Source organism: Protopterus annectens, chromosome 2.part2 (genome assembly GCF_019279795.1).
Source record: "Protopterus annectens isolate FY-2018-M chromosome 2.part2, PAN1.0, whole genome shotgun sequence".
In the NCBI taxonomy this organism is placed as follows: Eukaryota; Metazoa; Chordata; order Ceratodontiformes; family Protopteridae; genus Protopterus; species Protopterus annectens.
In genome coordinates, this window is record NC_056730.1 from 978,281,508 (window position 1) to 978,299,842 (window position 18,335).

The window sequence follows — 18,335 nt, forward strand, 5'->3', positions numbered from 1 at the left end:
TGCCTGTTGACTTTTCTCTCAGTTGTAGCCTTCACCAGTTGCTCAAACTGTGGCTGGTTACGTGGGCATTGGGGGGCCATGTTTCTTGCTGGATAGAGCTTGAGAGAGTCTTCCTTCAAGACACTCCCAGCACTGTTGCCTTCCCTGGCTGCAGCTTCAGCCTTTGCAGGCAGTTGTTGAGATGCTGACTAAGCATTGTGCTCATCTGGACCTGCTGGAAGGAAATGTGGTAATCCATGCACACACTTCCCAAGAGATGATAGTCATCAGGTGATGACAGGTAATTTCAGTGGTTTACTGGGCTCTGATTTCTCCATGAGTGAGGCCTGGGGTTGTGGCTAGGTCGACACAGAGTGGGGTGAAAGGTTGCATTTCCTGGATTTGAAAGTGAATGCATTGGCATCTAAGGTACTGGTGCTTGTCATACAGGTAGCTGAGGAATACAAAGATGTGTGAATGGCTCAGTGGGTAATGATTGTAGAAATTTTTGAGGACAGAGAGCATAAAGATACTCCGGTCATGGTGTTGGTCCATAATTGGCTGTATAAGTTCAAGTTTAGAGCATTTGGAGAGATTGACTGTATTTTCCCCAACTAAAGTTCCACTAAAGAAGGCCAGAGTCTGTCTGTTTTGTAAGTTGTCTTTAGAGAGATCTAAACTTTTCATCTGGGTACCCTTATTATTGAGTTGGTATAGTGCTGGAGGGGGACTGGATTGAGTAAAACAGTTGATGAGATATAGACAGTAGTTTAGAGTACGCTTAATAAAAGATGATAGGGTCCTATCATTTGCAAAGGCTAGGGGTGAGTTCACATGTAGCAAGATGAAGTGGTTATTGTGCAAATGAGTATCTCAGAAAATATTGAAGGGTTGGCAACAGTACTTGTCCTTTCCCAGATTCATGAGCTGTGTTGAACGTGATGTGTCCTGTTTTTTACTTACTTTTAATTAATGATGGAAACCTTAGAAAAGATAGAACTTGGGGCACTTGATAAGGATGTGGCACTGCATTCCTTTTCAGTGGCATCCAATTCCTACCACCTTAGATTTATCGCTTGGAATATGCTTTACTTTTCATTCTTTGCCTGAAAGCATATAGCACCTGTTTTGTTGGATAGTTCTAAACAGTGTTGGAAGTGCTGGGAGGGAATGCTAAGGGATCAGTTGCTTATTTTCATGACCCACCCTCAGCTGATTCCTTTCTGGGCAAAAGTGTGATGAGTCTCCCAATTAGTGTGAGCACCTGTAACTCAGTGCGTGAAGAAGAAGCGTTTAGACCAAACCTGGAGAACCCAGCTGCCTTCATAGAAGTTTACACAGAAACCCTGTACAATCATGTTAATAAATGTGTAGAGACAGCTTTGCCTACTGGAAACAAACACAATATAAACTCAACAAACAAACCACCCTGGTGTAATCAAATTATAAACATATTGTACAACAAAAGGAAAAAAGTCGTGTGTACAATTAGGAAGTGCAACACCCAGCAGGATAAAAGCTCATTTATCTAGATAAGAAAATGCATAAGAGGGCAAATTAAGTCTACCAAAGCTAATTTTATGATAAAGATAGCCTCACAGGCCAAGGGCACCTGGCTTTATTTAGCTATGTTCAACACCAGATCCTACTCAGCCTGGTGGACTTCTTTGTAAAGGTCACGAAGGCACTGATTGAGGTCAAAATGCATGCTGCCTACCTTGACCTGACTAAGGCATTTGATGCATTAACTCCTGTATTATGCACTGGATAGCCAGCTGGCTGGCAGGACCCAGGAATTTAGGACAGGGAAGACCACCTCCACAAAGAGACTAGTCCTTCGGGGCTCTGTGCTATGCTTGCTCCTTTTTGGCATTTACTTCTCAGAAGTCAATACCAATGTCAGAGTCCTCTGGCTGGCCCAGTTTGCAGAGGACTGCAAACTAGGAGCAACAAAAGAGTCGTCCCCCCCCCCCCCCATGACACTAGCATTCTAAAGGAGAGGCTAATACATGCAAGCAAAAATCAGTGCTAAGAAATGCATAATTGTACCGTTTGGGAAGTTGTTACCCTAGGTAACTACCTCGTAGATAACGCATCCCTAAGAGTGGACAATAGTAGTCATGGATTTGGGGGTATATGTGGACAGTAACCTGGTTTTCCACCAACATGCGTGTATGATAGTAAGGAAATCATTCTGTGTTACCCATCTTATAATCAATGGCATGGCATGTAGGTCCACTGAGGTCATCATTCCTCTGTATTTGGCCCTCATCCAACCTATAATGGAGTATAGTGCCCACTTCAGGATGTAGCTGACTAGGCACATGCAGACAGTGGAATGCAAGGTGTAAACAGCAAGCCTATGCAAATCCTCAAACCTTATCTCTATACTCCGTTTCCTAGAGACTGTTGAGAATTTATCTGTGCTTGGCATACAAGCCACCTTTGGATTCCACTCTGATAGACCTTGTGCACATCAACAAAACCAAAATTATTGGAATTACTTGATTTAGGGACATAAACCTTGCTTGTGACATACATAGGATATGTTGGAAAGACAAATATGTGTTTCAGAGAGTACCCCTCCTCTAGAACAGGCTTCCAATCTGTGTGAAACAGAGTTATTACCTAACCCTATTGGAGTTTAACCTGGACCAGTGGATGGAAAATATGAAGTTCACCCCAGGTCTACCACCTATGTCTTTGATGTACAGTGGCTACAAATCATACCTTAGCTTACATATACCCCTTAAAATAAACTCTTGAGGCTCAAAGAAATCTTGCAGGATGCATGGCTAGGGTTAGAAATGCCCCAGTGGTTATTAGCCTAATATACACCAATGAACCTTTGAACTATTTGTTCTCCTGATCCTTCCTGCCATCACTAGATTCCAGGTTAGTCTGGCTCGAAAATGTGTTAATGGGGCATGTCGGAGTACAGCAGATATTAATTTGCAGATGCTATACCCAGCACCAATCTTAGTGGCATTTTTAAAGTAGCTGGAGTGTGGCTTAAACTTGCCATATATACTAAATTGTGTTCTGGTGAGCAATACATTTATTTTATGAGTAAATGCAGTCATACTGATTATTACTACATTTGTGGGAGATTTTTCAAGGGTAACTGATGCTATAGGTGAACAAGTGATTACCATATTTGTTACAATGATCTGCTTGCCTGAATGGGTCCCCTTTCCCTCCTGTGCTTTGAATATTCTCCTTCCCCTTTGAGTTACTTGTTCCAAAAAAAAAGAAATCTGAGAACACTTAGTCTCAGTAAGATAACTAATGCTTCCTGCATGTGCAGTTTGCCTTTTGTCCCCTGAAGGCATGACCTACTAAATTACTGTACCAATGCCATAGATTTCAGCGTCATACGTAGTGGTGATAACTATATATTGTAACACACAATCACTTTATTGCAAATCAGAATTTTTGTACATTTTCTAGCAACACTCTGCTCGGGTTGTTTCTACTGCCAAGGAACATTTTCTTGTTTAGTGGAGCTTTCACTATACTTTGGTTTGACATGGGCTTCCGTGTTAATTAATCAAACCACAAAACTCCACGTGTGTGTGGTGGTGATGGTTGGAGTCTCCGTTGTAGCTTTCATTTTCTTTGCAAAAGGCTGTATCTTTTTCTGTCATGCATTTCTTGAGTATTGTTCTAGGACTTTCCATGCACATTTTTTTCACCATGCCTAGTTTTTGCATTCTCTGCATCCCTTTATGTAAGTTACTGAGATGCTCATTTTCATTCATATGTACAACTACATTGAAATCCATGCATATGTTTTCAGTTATTCTTTGAAGAAAAGGTAGTGCTGAACTCACCTTGAATGGCAGTTAGAGACAAACAAGCCCCCTCTCTGTTCGTTGCCAGTTTTAGAGCTGCCACAAATTCACGCTTGCTGATAAGTTGCAGTGAGCTCCATTTGAGAAAGCCTAGCGCCAGCACTCAGTATGGCAGTTGCTGTTACACTCCAGGCAGAGGATATGGTTTATTTCTTGTTGTCTAATTAACGGTCTGCTTATAATCATCACAAAAGCATATGGCATTAACTTTTTTTGCAGCAGGTGTATTGGAGCTATCCTTTACTATATGTCACATGACTAATAATACAGTCTCCTTCCTAGGTTGGTACTAGGCTATCGGCCCAAGGGCCTACATATGCCTAGCCAGCAAGGTACCATAGCTTACGCCACCCAAGAAAGTTATTTTCCTGTGCCACTATCCACCAGAGACACAGAAGTGATCCCCGGGGTGTATTTCCTATTTCCCATCCACTCATCAAGATTTTTCTTGAAGAGTGCTAATGAAGAACTTTGCTTGACATAGATGAGTAGCTTGTTCCAGAGTATAGGAAGTCTCTGGGACAGGAATCTATCCCTCCAGCGTGTCCTGTTTATTCTGGTGGCAAGGTTTAGGTCCCTAGAGCGTGTAGCTTGGAGGGATTGGGATTTCTTTAGGTGTAGCATGTCCAACAGCTCTGGGTTTGACGTAGCTTTATATGTTAGGCAGAGATCACCTCAGAGTAGGCGATATGCTACGGAGTGGAGTTTTTTGAAGCGGTCAGTGAAGGGCATTTGTTTGAGGCCAGTAATCCTCTTTGTGAGGTACTTCTGTGGCCTTTCCAGCTGCTGCAGATGTCTTGTGAAGTACATTCCAAAAGGGGCGTTGTACTCTATAATGGGTCTAATGAGTGACGAGTAGAGGGTAACAATGACCTCTTTTTTCCTGGATGAGAACCCTTTTATGATGAGGTGTGCCACGTAGAAGGACTTCCTGACTACTGTGGCAATGTGACTATCAAAGGAGAGACTACTGTCCACCTGGGTCCCAAGGTCTCTTATCACTCATTCAGTGTTAAGTAGATTGTTGCCTATGTGGTAGTTCATGGGTTCAGAGTTTTTATCAAAGGGGATGACACTGCACTTTTTGGCATTGAGCTTGAGGCCATGGCTTTGACACCAGGCATCTGTCTCAGTGTGGCCCTTCTGTAGGATGTCCACATAATTTGGGGACTTTACTGTGGCTCCTAGTTTGCACTCCACCCTGTGGCACTCCACTTGTCACTGCCTTGAGGTCAGATTTGGAGTCTGCAACATTTACAGTGTGGGTTCTGTCAGTGAGCCAGTTGGCAACCCATCTTGTGACGTAGGGATTTATACCTAGTTTAGTGAGTTTAGCTATAATTCCAGAATGGGGGATAGTGTCGAAAGCCTTGGTGAGGTCAAGATAGGCTGTGTGAACCATCTTACCCTCATCCACGGCTTTGGTGACTGCCTCAAAGAAGTCGATCAGGTTCAGGAGGCATGATCTGCCTTTCACAAACCCGAACTGGGTGGGATTCAGAGTTTGGAGGTTACCAATGTCTTTGTTTATGAGTTCCATGATGATACGTTCCATGGCCTTGCAGACCAAGCTCGTCAGGATAATAGGTCAATAGTTCCCGGGATCAGTGGTAGCTCCCCCATTGTGGAGTGGGATAACTGTTGCTGTGTGCCATTCAGTGGGCAGAAAGCCTGATGCGAGGCTATTATTGAACATGGTGCTTAAGTGGGGAGCCAGTTCGTTCTGAAGTTCGTGCAAAACGCAGCCTGGGATGTTGTCCGGTCCCATGGTTGCTGTGTTTTTGGCTTTAGAGAGTGCAGCTTTTACCTGCGTAGTTGTGATTACAGGGACTCTGCATTCTTTCTGTATAGATTTGGGTCCTTTAGGGGATGAGGGGGGGGGGGTAAAGTTAGCACTGAACCAATCTGCCAGGATATTGGCAATATAGGTTGGTTCTGTAATTTTCATGCCTTTGTGCTGTAACTCAGAGCAGATCTGGGTGTTGCCATCTAGATTCTTGACATAGCTGTAGAATGCTTTGTGGTTGTCCTTGAATTTAGTGGCGATTTTGTTTTCGTAGCTAGCTTTGGAGGATCTTCAAACATTTTCCAGCTTTTTAACTACTCTCACTGCACACTTTAATGGATTACTTTTGTAGAACATGGACAACATAGCCTGATTCCCCAGAATAACAGGTTTACCACTGCACAGTGTTTCCATTTCGACATCGCACACTTCGTCATATACTTTGAGCACTTTTTGCACTGATTTCCTGTGTGGCAAAGGGATAAAACTGTAACTGCAACCCACGTGACCCTGTATCAGGATGACGTGCAGCCATAAGTGACTTGCGTGGATGAAGGTGGTTTGGTCTTCTGCAGTAGTGGCACTGTCTGATAAAAGGATGGCACAGCATGCCAGTTATATATAGAAATGTATAGCGAGACATCTGCAGGGAGAGGGGCTAGACTGCAGATTTAAAAAATAAATGCCCCTGCTGTGGACAATGGCCCACACGTGCCTGACTCTCACAGTCCCTGACTTGGGCAAAGATGCAGTTACAGAAAGATATTCCCCTCTAGATGTGGTACACTCTAAAATGAGATGATATGATCTGCTGTGAACCAAGCCATGACAGTGCACCCATGACCAGGGGTCTTCATCATCGTTCAAGGCTAGAAGAAAAAAAGAATTAAAAAATCATTTAACTGTGCCTGCTTTCTTCCTTTACAACTTTTACGTGCTGTCAGACAATATATTGCCCTACTCTATACACATCCCCAGTTACTCTACGTTATCATAATTTACAGTCGATGCAGAACGAAGACTATGCAGCTAATAAAAGTTCAGCATGTTTTCCCTATTTTTAACAACTGCACCTAAATATCAAAACATATTACCTCGTTTTCCCGTCAATATTTTTTTTTTTTGCTGATGGATTCTCATGCCACTAATATAATTACATTATATTTCCACAGCATAGATGTGTGTATCCATATTGAATATGTCACTTTGGTAGTCAAATCCTCCCACAGATGACAAAACTCCAGAGTTCAGTTTTCCATGTGTTGTCTTGCTCCAGTAAATGCCCAGTGTAGCTTGACCTTACTGTGTCCTATGGAGATCAATTGAAAATGCATCAAAATATCCTTAAGTCAAGTCGGCTGAACCTCTTCTGCAAATGTTCACCTTCCTCTTCAAGGTTTGCCTCACCACACATGTACATCAAAGTCTGAAGTTTCCCTCTGACAATTTTCTAGCAGGCTGACAATCAGTCATTTGCTGTGTTTTGATCAACGGTCCCTCATACTGCCTGACAGCTTCTGCCAGTTTAGACTCTTGAGTAGGTATGTATTGTTTACAGTTATGTTAGTGCAATCTGGGAATCAAAAATGTAGCCACTCTAGATACTCGTAACAGCTGTAATTGTGTTATTTTTATTACTGAACATCCTAATAGGCAGTACTTCCTTGCAGAGGTTAGGTGTACTACTCTGCAGAAGTCTTGCGTTATCTAAAGAGCTCTGCCTCCAGTCCATTGAAGCTGTTTTCATTCACATACCTTGTGGAGCAGAAAATTTCAGTACAAACTTCAGTAGCTCTTTTTTTTTTTGCAGTTGTGATTTTAAATTGCTGACTTTATTTGATTTTATTGCAAATTGTTTCCCACCTTATTTAATTATTTCCTTAGCTGATGTGATATGTGTTTTTATTATTGTGGGATGCTTAGATTTATACAACAAAATAATACAAAGTTTAAAGAGTAGAATTTTTTCCTTTTTTAGCTAAAGAATTGAGGAACCAAAAACACTGATCAGGACCTACAAAACTAGCAGGAAATATATTCTTTTACAGCACCAGATGGTGCTATCTCAGTCTTATAGGGCTTCAGATGTTCTACCTGCAACATGTTGGCAGGTACCGTCTCCACTGGGACGTGCCTGTGCTTCTTCTGAAGTACTATAATTTTATCTCTCATTGCCAAGCGTGGCTTTCCAGCTGATCAGCTTAGCCTTTTAATGTCTTGTTTTCCTTTAACAAACTTTACTGGCACAGGATGCAGTTTCTGCTCTTTTTCTTGCTTTGCATACACTGTTTTAGCACCTTATACGTGCTTCTCCACCTTGGTGCAACAACTTCATTTGCTCCTGAGGTTCGTATTATTCCATCCTGTATATTTAAAATTATTTTGCCAGTGCCACTATTGTCTTCTAGGCCAGCCACCTCCATATTTGCTTCTGACATTGCTGTATCACAGACTCATCCTGCAAGTCGATAATGCTACCCAATGTAGTTTCATTGACTCAGTGACAAGCTGCATGTATGAAAACAGGCAGTATATAGCACAAAATTATTTAGCAGGCAGGTTTCATAATAACTTGTAGTGTACACCTCCAGTTGCCCGAGCTGCTAATGAAACTCACGCCATCTGAGTCACAGTCAGGACTCCATTCCTTTGCACCACAGAGCTGATCCAAGACTTTTTGTCAGCAAAATAGTTCATTTTTGTGAAGTGATGTGGTACTTCTGAAGCAAACTGTACTTTTCCCTCTGCTTTATCCAGCTCTTAAGTGTTATATTTTTAGAAAAATAGCATGCATTTTCATCTTAAATTAGTTTGATTCCTTAGTGGTATACCTTCTATTTTAACACATTATCAGTAAAATATATATTTTTTAGTTTGCATGTTTGACTGTAATACCAGTATTTCATCAAAATCCATGGTTGAGTTGCTGATTCTTGTTTTGCAAGTATGTTTTTTTTTTTGGGGGGGGGGGGGGTTAGAAACTGTTTACATTTATGACTAATGGCTGCTGTTTCCTTGCAGATGTGTAGAGTTCATTGCAAAGGAAGGTCGAAGTCTGAAAGAGCTGTACCTCGTTTCTTGTAGAATCACAGATTATGGTAGGTATGAATGATGTAGACCATGACTTAGTTTGCTGCAATAGAAGAATAGCATGGCATTTAGGAAGTATATATTTTCATAACTGTAATACCCAGTATCAAGACCCATTGAAGTTTAATAACCCATTATCAAGAAATGTCAGGGGAAGAATTAATATACGCTTTATTTGTAGGTCATTTCCTCAGTCCCCATCCATGTGTTTCAAAGCTGTTAAACTGCTTTACTGCTTGAAAAAAATATAATAGGATTAAGCTAGCTTAGATACTTTTCCTCCTCTAAGTAAAATGTTATTGATTTTGCTTTTAGCACATTCATAATTTGCAACACTTGAGCAGATTTCAGCCAGGATAAGATTAGGAAGTTAACCATAAGCATAGTTCCACAAATGTAGTACTGCTTCATGTTTTTTGGCAGATGTGTGAAATATTTAAGTGCATGCATCAAGGGAAAAAAACTCTGTCATTGAACACAGTAATAGGTTTGCTTGTCTGGTGTTTATTTAGCTTGGGGCCATATTCTGGAGAGCAATTTTGTGTTGAGGAAAAATAATTAAATTAGGAACATGTTTGTCTTTGAACAACTACTTTTACTGGAAAACTGTCCTTGAGTTATGTGTCAGTTTGTATTTTCTAATTGCATCAGCTAAACATCAGCAGAAGGAAAGTGAATTTTGTTTACTTAAAAGTATGATATGCTTTGTAGAAGATTTTATGAGCAGCAATACATTATAATGTTGTGCTGAGATGAAGTTTGATGTAGTACAATAGTGCTTGCTACAGGGTAGCACAAGAGACCTTGAGGCAATTAATATAGGACTATGAGCGGGCTGTTAATCCTCACCCAAATACTGACCAAAACGCATGTGTGTATGTGTGTGTGTGTGTAGATATATATATATATATATATATATATATATATATATATAAACACACACACATATGTAACATTCAAACATGTGAAAGTAAAAGGTGAAATGTACAGATATATCGAAATATTTTATAATTTATTTTTTTGAAAATTTCTTGCACATATTTGCCAAGGTAGAATACTGATCCTGATGAATACATTTTGGGCTCAACAAAGGAACTCAAATTAGATTAGAAGCAAAAAATAGGTTATAAATGACAAATCATTCACATTTATAATAAATTAATCCATTAAGTATGCTAAAGACGTCAGTTAATTTGAGGAGATGGAAATATATGATAAAATGTACAGTTACATCTGTGTGAGCATCTGTTTATCTCAGAGTGTGTGTGTGTGTATATATATGTGTGTGTGTGTGTGTGTGTGTGTGTGTGTATATATATATATATATATATATATATATATATATATATGTATGTGTGTGTGTGTGTATATACATATATATATATATTTATATATATATATATATATATATATATATATATATATATATTTTATGGGTGTATGTCATTTTATCTAAATCTCAACTTATCAAACGCAACTTATTTAAACTTATTTCATCTGAACTAGCAGAACTCAAATGAAAAATAGAACAAATGATGTTCTTCGTGTTTCACTATTGCAGTCATTACATTTGGGTAATCTGCTGGCAGGTTGCCCTCAGTCGGCCTGAATAACAAAGTCTTGGGTCCTGCGTCAGTTGCTGTCTCCTCTTCCATGACATCATGTCGTCAGGGTTATAAAACATGCAGCCGACACCATTTTATTCAGTCTTTCTTGCCGCTCGGTACCCGAAGTAGAAGCAGTTCGCAAGTGCCGGTCGGCCGACTCCTGAAATTTTCACATTCGAGTTTCAGAACTGAAGTCTTCAAACGAAAGCTATGTACCCCATTGGGGAAACTTTTTCTTGCTCCTTACTGATGTCAGTAAACGTTAATTGCATTACTTGTGGGAAGCTAATACCTCATAAGGATTTTAATTTGTACTGTATTCCTTGCTTAGGCCCAGATCACAATGTGCCTTGCTGTCGGTTTTGTGCTAGATTTAACTAATGCACTATTAAGCATCGATACATTTTTGCTTCTAAATATTTTGGATCAAAATTTAATTATCCTGAAATGTCGTTGGTTAGCAATCCGACTACTGGAATTCACAAAAAACGCAAAGAAGAAGACAGAGACAGACTGTTGAGGTCCAAAACTTAAGGCAAAGCTTCTCCTAAGCCAGTTGCTGGTTCGCCAGTACTCAGTGAGCCACTGATACCCGCTACTTTTGAGTCACAGGCCTCTACCGAGACCCATTCGAAGTCCGGTATGCTGCGAAATTCTCAGAGTATTGAACCCGCAGATGTCTCTCCCTTGGATGGGTCTGGAGCCACAGAGCAGGCCCGGGCTTCTGAGGGTGTTTTTATGCCTCAACATTTTTTTATTAAACCGACGCCAGCCTCAAAAACAAGGTCAAAAACAGCTTCTATGTCTAAAAAACCGATGCATTAGCCACGTGCTCAGGCCCATATGCCTAAAAAACAGATGATCAAAATGGCTGAGGATTTAATTACCTTGATCAGGGGTTGCCACTCCCCCCCCCCCCCTGCTAAGAGACCTAGGCAAAGCACTGATTATAAATCTTCAGATCAAATTTCCATTTCTTCTGATTCCTCTTCTGATCAGGAATTTTGTATTCCACCCTATGAGGATTCTGATGCAGAGGAATCCATCCCATCTGCATCTCCTCCTGAAGATTACTCTTTCGGAGAGACTTTGCATACTTTAAGGGAACATTTTCACTGGTAGAGTCAGGACTTCTCTGAATCAAAAAAGAGACTTAGGGATTTCCTTCTTCTTCCTCAGCATAGGCCTTTGGCAATACCTCCTGTATTACACATTGTTGATGTGTTTTCGGAATCAAGCATGGCTCCTGATTCCCTGCCTCCAGCTCCTAGTAAGCCAGACAGATATTACAGGGTTCCTGACTCCCACAAATTTCTATTCAAAAATCCTGCTGCTGACCCTGAGACTATTTCTCAGGGTCTCAAGGGTGTAAAGGCACCAACAGCCAAAAATCCAACCCCCTCTGACAGAGATTTCAGGGCGCTGGATAGATGGGGAAAGAAGGTTTATACGTCTGCAACCTTGGCAATCAGGGCTTTAAACTGCCAGTTTCATATGCTTAAATATCAACACCATGTTATGGGCTTACTGAAACAGAAAATGATGATGATTTCTGATTGTGTGGAAAATAGAGAGTTACAGGAATTATTGCATTCAGCAGAACAGGTTGGAAAGCATACTTTGCAATGTGGTTTTGATTTTTTGGAGGCCTCTTGTAGGGCCGCCGATACTGGATCTGTGATTAGAACGCATGCATGGCTCAAGGAGCAAAATCTGACTGACCATGTTAAAGCTAAATTGTTGGATGCCCCTTTGCAGCATGATACTCTGTTTGGTAATAAGGCAGAAGAGGTTTTAAAGAAAATGGAAGACAAGGCTAAATCTATGCAAACTGTAAAAGATTTCTTGCAAGTGCAGCCACCCAGGTTCAGTAGACACTGGCCTACTAAAAATTGGTCCTTTCCTGTGTCCAACAGAGCCACTCAAGGCAAATCCAGGTGCTCAAAAGGCACCAGATACCAATCACAGGGTTCTTACAGATCAAAGCAATGTGGTGCCTGCACCTCCAAAACTGGAGGAGGCAAAGCATAACCCTATAGTAAGCAGTCTCAATGACTTTCCTCTACCATCACCAAGCACTTACCTTTTGGCAACCCTCTTGGGGGGAAAGCTACACTTCATGCTCAAAATTGGCATTTAATTACCCAGGACAAGTGGGTACTAAACATAGTATCTCAGGGGTACAGATTTCATTTCCATACTTTGCCAGTTCCAAACGGATGGCTGGATCTGCCACAAAATCAGTGGGCAGAGGCCCAGAAACAAGTCATGTCCCTCATGGATATGGGGGCTATTCATTTGGTACCAGAAAAGGAAAAAGGACAAGGTTTTTATTCAATGAGAAAAAAACTTCCAAACTCCGCTGAAGATGCCAAAGACAAAAACAGCAGCAGGAGATTAAAACTTCGAAACACCACCACAGCAAAGCAGTTCTTAAGCGTCCTGATATCCCAGTCAGACAATCCAGTAGAATAAAATATTTATTAAACGAGCGAATACTCAAATCAAACAAGATACAAAAAGAAGAAAAAGGTTAATAACTAATGATTATGTCTAAAATACTGGTTTCTTATTGGAAGATGAACGGAGCTATCAGCCAAACAAACTGTCAGATAGCACTCCATTCCATAGACTTCATAGCCAGTAAGACGACAGAATTGTACAAACATCATTGGTTCGTAAAAACTATTGAACGGACCAATCAGACAATGGCACTATCTCTTCATGATGTGTATAACCAGAAGACGAATTTACATAACAATCACTAAGTATACATCCCCTCAGGTAAAAGCTCAATTGCAATTGCAAAAAACATTCCCCAAGCCCCTAAACCAAGGTACTGTCAGAGATCCACAGGGACTGCCGTGAAGAGTGTCGAACCAATAACCCAGAATAAAAATTCCAAAAGAGTACATATCCGTATTACAGTGGAAAGACTAGTTATATCATTGGTTACCAGGCATGACCAACTTTGAAAATGTTATCCTGGTAACCATGGATATAACTAGTCTTTTCACTGTAATACCTAATGACTATGGCATACATGCAGTGAAGACCATCATGTCACGAAATAACATTAACTCCGATTTGATATGTACTCTTTTGGAATTAGTTTTAGAAAACAACATCTTTGTATACAGTGAAGACTTTTATCTACAGACATGGGGAGTAGCCATGGGCACCCCATGTGCGAATAGTTATTCAAATCTGGTTTTGGCTCAGTGGGAAAGTACTGAAGTCCTAAGTGGAATTAATCATTGGAATGGCCATCTTCTTTATTATGGCCGCTTTGTAGATGACATTTTTATTCTGTGGAAGGGGGGCACTGATGAACTGACCTCTTTTGTTGAATACATCAATCAAAATACTGATTTTTTTTGGAATTTAAAGTGAAATCTTCAGCAACAGAAGTAGACTTCCTAGACATGAAGATTTGTCTGCATCCAACACAAGGATTAAGCACTAATATTTTCAGAAAACCAACTTGGAACAACCATTACCTTCATAGGCAAAGTATGCACCCAAAGCATATCTTCAATAGTATCTATGAAAATCAAGTACTACGTGCTTCCAGACTTTGTACTGAAAGAGAAGATATCATAATCAAACAGGTTAACCTCATTGAGAACCTGAGAGATAGAGGATATAAGAATGGCCATCTAATCTTGAAAAATAACCCAGAAGAACTAAGGAGTAACAAAGGTAGACTCTACTTTTCGTCTCAAGCAGCTCTACCTTCAACAGTTGCTTCCACGACCAGAGCTAATGAGATGCAACTCAAGTGTATGTTGACCTATAGTAATGACAATTCACAAATTTGTGATGTCATTAGGAGATTTTGGCCAGTTCTAACCACTGACAGTAAGATTAAAAAAGTGATTGGTAACACCCCGTTTTCTTTTTAAAATTAAGAAAAATATCAAAAGACTTTTATGTAATAAGGATGGATTTGCTAGTAAAAAATGTTCTGAGAGGAAAGGGACATTTAAATGCTTTAGATGTAAAGCCTGTCCACATATAGACACCACCAATTAGTTTATCCATCCTTTTACAGGAAAGGTGTATTCATTTAATTGCTATGCTGATTGTATATTGGCAAGACTAACCAAAGATTTAAAGATCGAATCCTGAGACATCTCAGGAGTATTTTACATAAAGATATGAATAATGCACTGGCAGTGCATCACCTTGGTAATCGAATGCACCATTTTAAATTTAAGCCTTGGAAGTTATGGCTGTAACAAATAGAGCAGGTGACATCAACAATCGCACCGAGTTATGTGAGATCAGCTGGATAGTCAATCTACAAGCCCATCATCAACCTGGCCTGAATTCTGTTGTTCCGTTGAAACCAATACTAAAAGCCAGAAAGAACATTATAGGCCTTTAGTAAAACCTAATTTGGAGAATAAAATGTATTCCACCCAGTGAAGAATTACTTCATACTATCCCATATGGTAAAGGTGAATGGGGAAGAGCAGAGATTATTGTGTAATTTTAACTTCTGATTGGCTATAAAAAGGGAATTTTCATGTTCACTGGAGCGTATACCAACTATACACCTGACCGCTGGTTTTCTATACCTTTTGGCAAGGAACCAGCAGTATTGTTATAGCTATTGGTCAATTGTTTCATCTGGGCCAATAGTGGAAGAGATGTGCAAGATGAACGAGCGGCAATTAATATCCAACTTTTTCCATCTGGTTGGATTTAGCTGTCTTGGGGAACTGGAGTGCTTACATATTACTTAGACTCCCCTGTAAGTTTATTTGTTTGATCCAAACTAAAAACTTTCACTTGTGTTCGACAAGTTTTCTTATTGATTGATAGTCACCATATATACTATTATGGGCTCTATTTTTACATATATATTAACCTATACATACTAACCAATAAGGAGCTAGCATTAGCTTTACAGCAAAGGGCCAATAATGGAGAATGTCTGATGGAGGAATGAATGGCGATAGGCACGAGTTTCTGCCACTTGATTTCTCTATGCTAAAGAGCTATGGTTATTATTACCTGCAAAAGCCCAGTGTTTATCATAAATTTTAGCGACTGAGGTGCGATTGTGCCTTTTGATTGCCTGGACTGTCCGTGGGGAGCTGGCCCTATTGGTTCATCACTCTTCACGGCAGTCCCTGTGGATCTCTGACAAGTACCTTGGTTTAGGGGCTCAGGGAATGTTTTTTGCAATTGCAGTTAAGCTTTTACCCGAGGGGATGTATACTTAGTGATTGTTATGTAAATTAGTCTTATGATTGGTTATACACATCATGAAGAGAGCGCGCCTTTGGCTGATTGGTCCATTCACTAGTTTTTACGAGCCAATGATGTTTGTACAATTCTGTCGTCTTACTGGCTATGAAGTCTGTGGAATGGAGCGCTATCTGACAATTTGTTTGGTTGATAGCTTTGTTCCTCTTCCTATAAGAAACCGTATTTTAGACATAATCTTTGGTTATTAACCTACAGGGATGCCAGAAACGAAGAAATGATTGGTTAAGCCTTTCTTTTTAAATGTGAAGCGCATTAAGTTTTATGATCTGATGAAGGCTGAATAGCCGAAAGCGCTCATCTGATGTTATTTTATTTTATTTTTATATCTTGTTTTATTTGAGTATTCGCTCATTTAATAAATATTTTATTCTACTGGATTGTCTGACTGAGATATCAGGAAGCTTAAGAACTGCTTTGCCGTGGTGGTGTTTCAAAGTTTTAATCTCCTGCTAAGGTTTTTATTCAAGACTTTTCCTGGTACCCAGAAAAGACAATTCATGGCGTCCAATACTGGACTTATCGATTTTGAAAATGTTCCTGGACATTCCAAAATTCAAAATGCTGACTTTACAACAGCTACTGCCTATGCTAGGCAGGAATGCTTGGCTGGTAACTCTAGACTTAAAAGAGGCATACCTGCATATCCCAATAAGGGAATCTTGCAGAAGATACCTCTGCTTCAAAGCAGGTTTTTTGCATTACCAATTCTCTCCACTGCCCTTTGGCTTATCTGCTGCGCCCAGGGTCTTTACAAAGTGCCTGGCACCAGTAATTGCATTCTGCAGACAAAGAAGCATTCAGATTTATCCTTATCTGGATGACTGTCATTCAAGCAGAGAACAAAAGACACTCTTCTTCAAAATCTCGCGTTTGTGAAAAGGCTTCTCGCATGCCTAGGGTACACAATAAATGAAAAGAAATCACAACTGGTACCCTCTTAAATAATTACATTCCTGGGTGCAAGCTTGAATACAACTGCTCAGATGGCTTACCTTACGCCAGACGAGCAAAGGCAACTGACAACATACTTCAAACAAATGGCAACAAAATCCCAGTTATCTGCAAGACAAATTCTGCAGGCTTTGGGGTTCATGGCATCCTGCATTCTGCTGATTCTATATGCGAGACTGCATATGAGGAAACTTCAATGGTACCTAAAAAGTTTATGGAGCCAACATTGTCACATTCTGGAAACAATTATTCCTCTCATTCCCTGCCTACAACAGGAGTTTCTTTGGTGGGCAGAGACATGTCACCAAAACAAGGGACTGTCATTCACTCTACCCCCTGCCACCCAAACCCTAACTACAGATGCATCAGACTATGCTTGGGGTGCCCACCGGCGGGGAGATGCATTCAGGGCAAATGGAGCCCAAACCAAATGCATCTGCATATCAACCAGAAAGAGATGCTAGCTGTTCAGAATTCTCTGACAGCCTTCAAGGACTTGCTTCATCCAGGACAACTACTGGTAAAGACGGACAACACCACAGTTATGTGGTAAATAAACAAGCAGGGGGGTACACATTCCTACCCCTGTTGCAGACTAGCCGTGGCCTTGTGGAACACAGCCTTGACTTAACAAATACATCTTCAAGCTCAATTCCTGCCAGGAAAACAAAATACTCTGGCAGACAACCTAAGCAGAAATCTTATGAACCCGCACGAATGGAGACTGGATCCACAAATCTTCAGCATGTTAACACAGAAATGGGAGAGCCCAGACACAGATCTGTTTGCCTCACCCCATAATTATCAATTGGACAAATTCTGCACAAGAACTCATCACAAAAAAGCATGGAAAGTGGATACCCTATCCTTCAGCTGGAAAAACCTGTCAGTCTATGCCTTTTCCCCCCTCTGCCTCTACTCTCCAAGGTCTTGCTAAAAGTCAGACAGGAAAAAACAAAAATGATCCTAGTTGCTCCTGACTGGCCTCGCCAGCACTGGTACCCACTTCTAAGGACTATGTCTCAACTTCCTCCATGGTACTTGCCTCAAATACCTCATCTACTGTCTCAGCAGAACAATCAAGTTCTGCACACTCAGCTCCAAACTCTGAATCTTGCAGCATGGCTGATCAATTAATTATTCAAACACTACCTCTCAGTAAATCTGTGATGTATGTCATTTTGGAAGCCAGAAGGCCTAGTATTAGAAAATCTTATGCTGATAAATGGAAGAGATTCTGTGCTTGGAACCAAGCACAAGGAACAGACACAGCAAAGCCCAATATTCCTCAGATTTTACAATATTTGACTGAGATGCTTGACAAGGGCCTATCTTTTTCTTCAATAAAAATCCATGCCTCTGCCATCTCGGCTCATTACAACACAGAGCCTCCCCTCTTTTCTCATCCTCTGCTAAAACTGTCCTAGAGAGGCCAAACATTTAATGCCTCCCAGAAGATCACCAATTCCTGCATGGGACCTCAGTTTTGTGCTGGAAAAAGTCACCCTGCCTCCTTTTGAACCAACAGCTACTGCGGATATAAAATTTCTATCTTGGAAGACAGCTTTTCTTTTGGCAGTCACCTCAGCAAGGGGTTTCAGAATTGCAGGCTCTCATGGCAGTGGAGCCTTTTATCATATTTTACCCGGACAGGGTGTCCCTCAGGACCAATCCTTCTTTTATGCCTAAGGTGGTATCCAGTGTGGCTCTTAACCAGACCATTCATCTGCCAAATTTTTACCCAAATCCGCCGAACAAGGGATTCTGCATTCATTGGACGTACACAGA

At 40.6% G+C, this 18,335-nt stretch overlaps 1 long non-coding RNA gene across 1 annotated transcript in view; it reads left to right on the forward strand.

Annotated features, from left to right (window-relative positions):
- The first annotated feature begins 8,627 nt into the window (after window positions 1–8,627).
- The window catches only part of LOC122795866, a 1,101,292-nt gene continuing 1,091,584 nt past the window's right edge, over window positions 8,628–18,335 (forward strand). Inside the window, exon 1 of the long non-coding RNA XR_006363874.1 lies at window positions 8,628–8,717. This is a non-coding gene — a long non-coding RNA (uncharacterized LOC122795866). The remainder of the gene's footprint in view (window positions 8,718–18,335) is intronic.